Source organism: Euprymna scolopes, chromosome 31, assembly GCF_053919585.1.
Source record: "Euprymna scolopes isolate OS-2025 chromosome 31, ASM5391958v1, whole genome shotgun sequence".
NCBI classification, from domain to species: domain Eukaryota; kingdom Metazoa; phylum Mollusca; class Cephalopoda; order Sepiida; family Sepiolidae; genus Euprymna; species Euprymna scolopes.
Window position 1 is genome coordinate 64,616,739 of NC_136512.1, and position 10,059 is coordinate 64,626,797.

Consider the following 10,059-nt stretch of genomic DNA (forward strand, 5'->3'; position numbering starts at 1 on the left):
TTTGACCCCTTAATTGCCAGATTTCTGGCCGAAAACCAATCAAATCGATTTTCCCAAATCTCAGTACCCTGTATATCAAATTTCGAGTCTGTAGACTGAAAATTAACAGAGTTATTGCGTAGGGAAATGTACATACAGACACACAGCTACACAGACAGACATATACACGGACACGTTCAATTTATAGATAGATAGATAGATAGATAGATAGATAGATGGATTAGGTTTCTGTAAAAATAATGCCGTTTTTATCAGATATATATATATATATATATATATATATATATATATATATATATATATATATATATATATACGTCAAAAAACGACATTATTTTTGCACCAACTTAATAGTTTTGAAACAAGATTTTCAAACCACTTTTTTTACGATCAAATTTTAAACAGGCAAAAATATTTGCACCGACCTAACTCTTCTCTAAAAACGTTTGGGTATACGTTCCACATTCCTAATAATTTTTATAGATCGATAAGTCCATAAAATGTTCAGATAGCATTTGTGTATAATAACGGTCTTCATAAATTGATGAATACCAAAAGAAAAGAATCGTCAGAAGTGTCTTTGACGGATTTAGATCAAAAGACGAAACGAGACTATCCGTTAAGGGTGATAAAAATTGGTCAGAATAAAAAAAAAACTTAAAAACATAATCCATTAAAATGTAATGATACCAAATTATATGAATTTTAATGAAAAAAATAACATATCAAAGTGTAAGGCTGCAACCTAAGGTCGTATGTCGTTTGGTTTAAGACTGCGGTCAACTATGATCGTGTATTTAAGAGGAGTCGGTATGAAATGATTTGATGAGAAAATCAATTTAATGAATTTAATTAAAAAAATACTATAAAGTGGAATTGAAAAAAAAAGAGCGGGAAGAAAAGGAGGGGTAATTCGTACCTTTTGCCCCCACGCTGTCAACAGGAAAATAAAGATAAAAAATTATTCCTTCGTGTGATAAAATATCACCATTTTGAAATCACATTATTCATACTAAGATAGATAACCATTTGGGAATGTCAAGTTCTTTAGTCACACACAAATGGATTAGTCCTGGCACATCTGGGGAGGTGCCGCTCAGAACATTTTTTTTAGGGAATCGCCCGAGACAAAGCATGAAATCACTTCATTTAAGGAACTAACATGCACGAAATATGACTATCACTAAGACAGATGCCTATTGACCTTAGTCTTGAAAAGACCAAGACTGTAGTTAGGAGAAAACAGTCAGCAGGAAAAGAGTTCCACAAACTTGCAGTTTTTTTTTTTAAAGAGGCTACTGAAAATACTGAAATAAGAGGCTGTATTGCAATAAGTTATTAAAACGGTGAATTGATAGAGACCACTAGACCATCGAGTCAAAAGAGTTTGAACAAAGGAAGCAGGGAATAGATTGGATAATTTCGAAGAACACCTGCCATAATAGTATTTATAAAACAAAATGAGACTAGCAACACCAATTATGTGAGAGAGCCAATGATGAAGAAAGGCCGGGGTGGCAATCAAATTACAGACACATTTCTGAATATTATCAAGAACTTTTAAATGAAACGCAGATTCATCAACCCAAATATGACAACAGTGCTCAATATATCGTATTTGTAGAGATAGAGAATGGCCTCGGATGTGAAAAAAGTGTTTAGAGAGTTAGAGAGAATCGATTTTAGGAGAATCAGAAATAGCAATGGATTTAATTTGCGAACACCAAGAAAAATTTTGATGAGAAAGAAAAACCAAGAAGTTTTAAAGTTGATTTCTCATTGATAAAAGAACCAATCTATAAGAATCTAAAAAAAAAAAATGGAACACTCCTGCGACTGAAAAACAATAGCCGAGTCTTAACAAGACATTTCTTATCTCGATTGTAGATTTATAGAGAGTGGCATGACAGGACTACCAGATCGTAGATCCTTTTCTACTTTAATCCTTATTTCAATGGAGATTAATTCGACCTGTATTCAATCTCGGTTTACTCCTTATATGACATTCACAACAAGAACTCGTCTTACTACCACAATTGCTATTTCAAAGATATTTTATACCTTCATGTGCCTAACATCAAACGGAATTTTCATGAACAGAGTTTATTTTCTGAGAACTTCCCATCTGTGAAAAAAAGTTACATGGGATTGTTTCCCTATGGGCTGCAGCACGGTCATCTTCAAATCCAAAGTCGATAAATATTTTATCACAAACCGCCCTCATAAATAATCAAATTTTATTCGTCCTCTTTTCAATCCTCTCATAATAACACCATTCAGTTGTGCATTCAATTAATAACACTGCAATAAATTTTAAAAAAGGACATGACACATAATCTGACCTTTATTTATCTAGATTATGCACCGTTTTTTTGTGTACTATAAATCATATTTCATTATTATTGGGTTATGAATGAAAAACACAGAATTGTAAGTTCAAAAAACATTTTGCTCTCTTAGCCCTCTTGTGTTGAGTGTTATCATTCCTTTCTATATTCTAGCAGTAGTCTGCTAACATGCCAGGATTCCATTTTCTTTCAAACGTTTCTCTATCGCGAAAATATCCTGATGGAATCTCCCGCCATCTTTATCACACGCATCACTAAGATTCTCAGCAAAATTTTAGAAAGTGACAATTTTGAAAAAAATATATATATACTTAATTCGACAAAAGGAAAGTCCCAAATGAATTTTCTATGTCACAGATGTTCCGTACTTTTTTGAATGTTGCACAGTGTAATCTATCCATCTTAATTGTCTTTTTCCTTTAGTTGTTCTGAACCTTGACAATTGAGGACTCGTTACTGATTTAAAAAGTTTGAATTTTAATGCTTAAGTATTAAATGATTTTTATGTTAATAGCTTAGATAATAGCTTAGATAATAGCTTAGTTAACAGCTTAGATAATAGCTTAGATAATAGCATCGATAATAGCTTAGTTATTGCTTAGATAATAGCTTAGATAATAGCTTAGATAATAGCTTAGATAATAGCTTAGTTAACAGCTTAGATAATAGCTTAGATAATAGCATCGATAATAGCTTAGTTATTGCTTAGATAATAGCTTAGATAATAGCTTAGATAATAGCTTAGATAATAGATTAGATAATAGCTTAGTTAACAGCTTAGATAATAGCTTAGATAATAGCATCGATAATAGCTTAGTTATTGCTTAGATAATGGCTTAGATAATAGCTTAGATAATAGCTTAGATAATAGATTAGATAATAGCTTAAGTAACAGCTTAGATAATAGCTTAGATAATAGCATCGATAATAGCTTAGTTATTGCTTAGATAATAGCTTAGATAATAGCTTAGATAATAGATTAGATAATAGCTTAGTTAACAGCTTTGATAATAGCTTAGATAATAGCATCGATAATAGCTTAGTTATTGCTTAGATAATAGCTTAGTTAACAGCTTAGATAATAGCTTAGATAATAGCTTAGATAATATCTTAGATAATAGCTTAGATAATACCTTAGTTAATAGCTTTGATAATAGCTTAGATAATAGATTAGATAATAGCTTAGTTAATAGCTTTGATAATAGCTTAGATAATAGCTTAGATAATATCTTATATAATAGACCAGTTCGTGCTTACACGTTTGTTCATGTATTTTTTAATCAAATGTTTACAAATACTTATGTCCTTTTCTCTTCCCTGCAACTCTATCTCACAGAAGACATGTTGCGAGTTTGTCTTTGCTTTATCGTTATTATTATGGCAAGTGCTTCACTGAGCATCAATCTATGGTCCCTCTCGCCAAACTTTCACAAGAAACACTCGTCTAGCTAAAAACACTATCAATAATTCCCTCCACTCTTTATCTGTGCCTAAACCTAAACGTAGATTTTATGAACAAAACTTCTTTCTTAGAAGCTTGTGGAACTGTCTTCCGTTTTCCTGCTTTGCAGCTGACTACAATCTGATTGTCTTCAAGTCCAACGTAAACAAGTTCTTGATGAGCCGTTCCACTTAAGTTAACAAATTTACCGAATTTTCATTACTAACAATTACTATATTGTCCAATTGACTACTGTACACTCTTTACCCCTTATTCTCGAGTGGTCTTTGGGCCTTGATAAGTGGTGATGCCTATGTAAAAAAAAATTATTATATCACCTTATTAGACAACTCCGACATTTTTAATACTAATAATTCTTTTATAGTATTCGTCATCATTCAACGGAGGGGGATCATGGTGGTCTAATGACTAACGACATATAGACTGCCGAACTAGGTATCCCAAGTTCGAATCCAGTTAATTCCACAAACATCACTTTCACGTTTCCTGATGCATATCACATTTTTTTTTTCAAATACAATCACCACAGTATAGAACGATTATTCTTTCACAGAAAAAATATGGCAAACGAACATCCAATGGTTTAATCATTTTACAATAATGCTTCGTTAATATTTTGGGTCGTTTGTGGGGGGGGGTCATTTTCTTTCAGGGAAAATTCGTGAGCTGGCATTTTCATTTTTATGTTTTACGCGTTTTTATAACACATACAAGTGGTGGAAATTACTATTTCAGGTAGTCATTATTTATTTTATGAGATGCTTGTCATTTTCTAAATACCGATACCTCCAAAGCGCACCATATAATTAACTCCACCATGTAACACAATGTGATTTAATATTGGTTTATACTATCATCATAAATGTTGTAACATTCAAAAGAGAAAATTTTTTTTCAAAAGAATACGACGCTAAAATCGAGTTTGTATTAACGACGCCTTAAAAAATGTTCTTATGTGGTGTCAACTGTTGATGCGCAGACATAGATGTGTTGTTTTTTAACCTAAATAACAAATACGCATATTTTCACGACATTTTCGATACTTATTGAATTTTGGATTAATTTTTAGGTAAAATTGCAGTTTTCGAAAAATATATTGTTTTGTATCTGATGATACTCATATTTCATTTAATGCAATCTGGAAAAAATATATTACAATCCTTCGATATTTTAACACACACACACACACACACACACACATATATATATATATATATATATATATATATATATATATATATATATATATATATATGATGATTGCTGTATCTTTCCAGGTGATCGCTGTCAAATTGAGTTTTCCCAATCTCGTCGCCCATGCCATCTTGGATGACTTTACACATCTTCAAGCAGATGTGACATACAAATTATTGGGCGATTTTCACTGAGTTGACTTTCTCTGGAGGTTGAAGGATATTCCTATGAACAAGCACATGTCTTCCCAAACCAGCAGTAGGCTTGCAAACTTTGCTGCATATTAAACAGATCGTTTGGTTCGGACTAATAAGTGCAAAGTTGCCCTGAACAGGAGTTTTGTGCGACTTAAGGTGGTTGACGTAGCCAGCTTTTAACAAAAGCATTCGTTCACAAGTGTCGCACTTCCAGCTGTGTGTGTCATGGTTAAGTCCATCAATTAAACCTTTGCGATGATCTCGCTTCAGATTGCTCTGAGCCTGCTTTCTTATCTCTAGAGCATCACAAATTTCACGTACAAGCTTTCGCCATATCGGCCTTTGCAGAGTAAGTCCTTCCCATGTGTCGATGTCGATTTGTAAGACTTTCAAATTATTCTTTGTAGAGTCACTGAACCTCTTCCTAGTCTTGTGTTGAGGGCGCTTGCCATTTCTCAGCTCCCCGTAAAAAGATTTGCTTTGGCAGCCTACAATTTTCCTTTCGAACCAGGTGGCCCACTCAACGCAATTGAGATCTGATTACAAGGGTCTCAACACTAGAGCATGTTGCTCTCACAAAAACTTCAGTATAGGGTACTTGTGCTTCCCACTTGATGTTTAAGATACGTCTCAAGCATTTTTGTGAAATTCTTCAAACCATTTAATGTGCCGTTGATGCAGTGTCCATGTCTCCGATGAGTATAACAGTGTGGTTAGCACACAGGTCTTGTAAATGCAGATCCTAATCATGTCTGTGGTGCCACGATCAGAGCACATTCTATTCTCCAACTTTCCAAAAGGTACAGATGCTTTCTGAATTCGTCTGCGGATTTCAGTGTCGAGAGAGCCATCCCTCGACAGAGAACTACCAAGGTAGACAAACGAATCAATTACTCCCAGTCTAGCACCACAGACCATGATGTTCGGTTTCACGTATGACTGGCCCGGTGCAGGAGTGAACATAACCTTTGTTTTAGACAGACTGTTCCTCAGACCCAAAGCAGTGCAGTAGTTAGCAAAGCTATTCATTATATGCTGCATATCAGTCTCAATGTGCGACAAAAACAGCATCGTCTGCATACAGTAACTTCTTTGATAAAGACATAATGCAGCTTGATTCTGGCATTACATCTTCTAAGATTAAAAATACGACCTGTGGTTCGAAACTTTAACATGACACCCTTATCGCAATCCCGAAACACATGAGCAAGTAGAATAGCAAAATATATAGAGAAAATATATAGAGAAAGTCCCAAATGAATTTTCTATGTCACAGATGTTCCGTACTTTGTTGAATGTTGCACAGTGTAATCTATCCATCTTAATTGTCTTTTTCCTACAGTTGTTTTGAACCTTGACAATTGAGGACTCGTTACTGATTTTAAAAAGTCTGAATTAAATGCTTATGTATTAAATAATTTTATGTTAATAGCTTAGATAATAGCTTAGATAATAGCTTAGATAATATCACCTTGTTTGACACCATCGTCAACTGGGATTTCATCTGACAATTTTTCGTTAAACGAGACGAGCTTTCATGTCCCTGTGCAGTTCCTTGAATATTCTAACATTCTCTAAGATCAACCCGAGAGCATCCCTTTTGACGGTGTCAAATGCTTTAGTCAGATCCACAAACAGTTGATACAGTGGTATCTATTGTTCAATGCATTTCTCATAGGCTGAAAAATCATATCCAGACCTAAAGCCATTCGTAACTCTGGAATAGCATTAGAATAAACATCCTCTAGTAACCTGTTTAATAGAAGTCATGCGAGAACTTTCCCAGCAGCTTCCAAAGGCGTGATCCCACGGTTGTGGTCACAAACATTCTTCTGTCCTTTTCTTTTAAACAGGGTCACTAAGACACCATCATCAGGAGCACCTGCCCAGATTTCCTCAACAAAACCAAAGATAGTATTAGCAATATCCACACCTCCAATCCTAAGAAGTTCCATCGGAACACCTTCCAAACCAGGTGCCTTGCCATCGCTGATTGTGCGATAGCCAACTGCACCTCAACTATCCATTCTGAATATGATATCACATAGGCTATCAATTGCATCAGCATTTACTGCTGAGGGATTGTGAAACACATCAGTAAAGTGCTCTTGCCATCTTTTACAGGAAATTTTAATGACAACAGAACCATCTTTCGACATCACGGGAGATATTGAAGTAAATATTCATAAATTGTCTGTTTATTTGTCACCAACTGATTAATTTCCAGATTGTTGTCGTCAAACCAGTCCTTGTTCTTACCCCTCTTGAAACCAAGAACTTCAGCACCGGCAGAATAAACCGGAGTCTTGAAATGCAAGATTATCAAGCTTTTCTGCCATACTCTTTTGAACGTAAGGCAACTTTAACTTGGCAACATCAATACGGTTAGACACCTTAACGCCACTATGACGAACTTTCTTACGGTTTCGTAGATTAAACTTCCCTCTCACCAACTTGTGATCGGTGTCAAATTCAGCACTGCACATGATACCAATAGTATATGCATCTCAAAGGTCGTGTTTTCGAGTTATGATGAAGTCAAGTAGGTTACCATGCTTTGAACGTGGGTATATCCAAGTAGCTTTGTGCTTCAGTTTACGGCGAGAAAAGGTGTTACAAATATAAGGATTAAATTCTGAACACAGCTCTAATAACTTAAGTCCATTAGCATTCATGGTACCGATACCATAGCGGCCAAGAGGACTCCAGGTCTCATAGTCTTTCTCAACACGGGCATTGAAATCGCCAAGAATAACAAGTTTTTCATTAATTCACCAATTAATGAAAAACTTGTTATTCTTGGTGATTTCAGATGCGACAACGGAGCGCAGAGACTCGTGGAAACACAAGATGTCATATTCATTCGCTTGAAAGGTTGGTACACAGACCGACAGAATTGTGATGCATCGGTTGTATGAGAGAAGAACACGAAGTTTCATGATGCGGTCACAAATACTGGAAGGAAATTCCATAGTATCAACCAAGGATGATTTAATCGCAAAACCTACTCCACCATTTCTACTGATACCCTCTGGTTTATTAATCCAGAAGAGAGCGTAGTCTGATGATACCTCTGTCATTTTATCTTCTCCCGAGAGAGGGGTTTCTGATAGAGCAGCAATATCTATATCAAGTCTCCGTAGCTTTGCAGTGACAAGCACTGTCCTGCACTCTGGACTCTTTATCAAGAAAAGTGCGTACATCCCAACAGCATAAATTGAATTTTACTCCTTTTTAGAGATAGATTTTTGTTTTCTTCCTGCTTTCATGAACCACCGTTAGTCGCAAGAAACTAAACAGTGATAGTATGACAAACAATAGGGCTGTTCAGTAACAGAAACCCACACCGGAGTTGACCTCTGTCATGTGAAGGCACAACAACGATGTTAAGATAAGGTTCCTGTCGCCTCTGTGCAGATTTGTGACTGTGTACCTCCAACTGATTAAATCTGTACACGTTGCCACTCCTTCATCGCCATATGACTTGCAATAGAAATGAACGACAGATAAAGATATCATATAAAAAGTTAAAAGATAAAAGATAGATCTCAATTAGCAGCTGTACATCGTTGTATTAAAGTGACAAGCGCTTGTACGACACGAGTGCCACTCTCTAAGTCTCCGCAATAATAACCGAGTGACAAGCCATTGGCATTGCTTTGACCGCAGATTTTTTGTAAATGTTCTTCTCTCCTAGAAAGATTGCCTTCACCAGGGCTTGCAGGAGCTCGCTCTACCCCGCTAATGTAATTTAATCATGACTGGGACTTAGGTAGCTGGGCACCAGAGCATGGTTCACACGCCGGCGAGTCATGAATACCGCAGTCAACGGGGCCTAAGCTCAGTTTTTCAATAATCTCATGTTCAACATCTCCAAAACATCCAGTATGGGGAAAAATATTGTTTGGGATGAATGCACAATGGCACGCAAAACATCATTTGTTGCTGTTGGTCGATTCTTGCAAGATTTGCGTGGTAATGTCAGACCATTTGGAAATGCAATAATATTGCTTGCAGGAGATTTCAGGCAAATGTTACCTGCAATTCCTCGATCAACACCAGCAGATGAAATAAATGCTTGCCTCAGATACTCTACTTTTTGGTGCCATATGAAGACATTAAACTTGACTCAAAATATGCGTATCCAGTTGCAGACTACTCGATCCGCACAAAAATTTTGCATCACTTGTGGGAAATTGGGTATGGAAAAGTGCCGGCTGATCCGAGTTAAGGGTGAAATTCTTTTATTCTTAACGTCTGTAATTTTATTACATCAAAAGAACAGTTGATTAAAAGGTTTTTTTTCAGATATTCAAATTAATTATATGAATTCCACTTGACTGACTGAACCAGCTATTCTTACGAAGACATCCATGAAATTAACGCTATTATTCAACGTAAAATTCGAAATGAGGTATTCAAATACAAATCTATCGACGCTGTTGTGGAAGCAGATAAAATGGTTAATTATTCAACAGCTAGATTTGCCAGGGATGCCACCGCATGTACTGCACTTGGAAATTGGCATACTGATTATCATGTTGTGAAATATAAACCAATCCAAGCTATGCAATGGCACATAGTTTGCAGTAAAAAATTAACAAACAATATCATAGAAACAACAATCTTAACAGGACCTATTGCAGGTGAATATATCTTCATTCCGCCGGATACAACATTGCACTTTAGGAAACTGCACTTTCCAATTGTAGTGTGATTTGCAATGACCATCAACGAAACTAAGGGAACAATCTTTACAATTGTGGGTCTTACAGCTATTCACCGACTGTTTTTTTACACGGACAATTTATGTTACGTTTTCAAGAGTCAACTAGCCCAAAAAATCTGTGTATCAGCT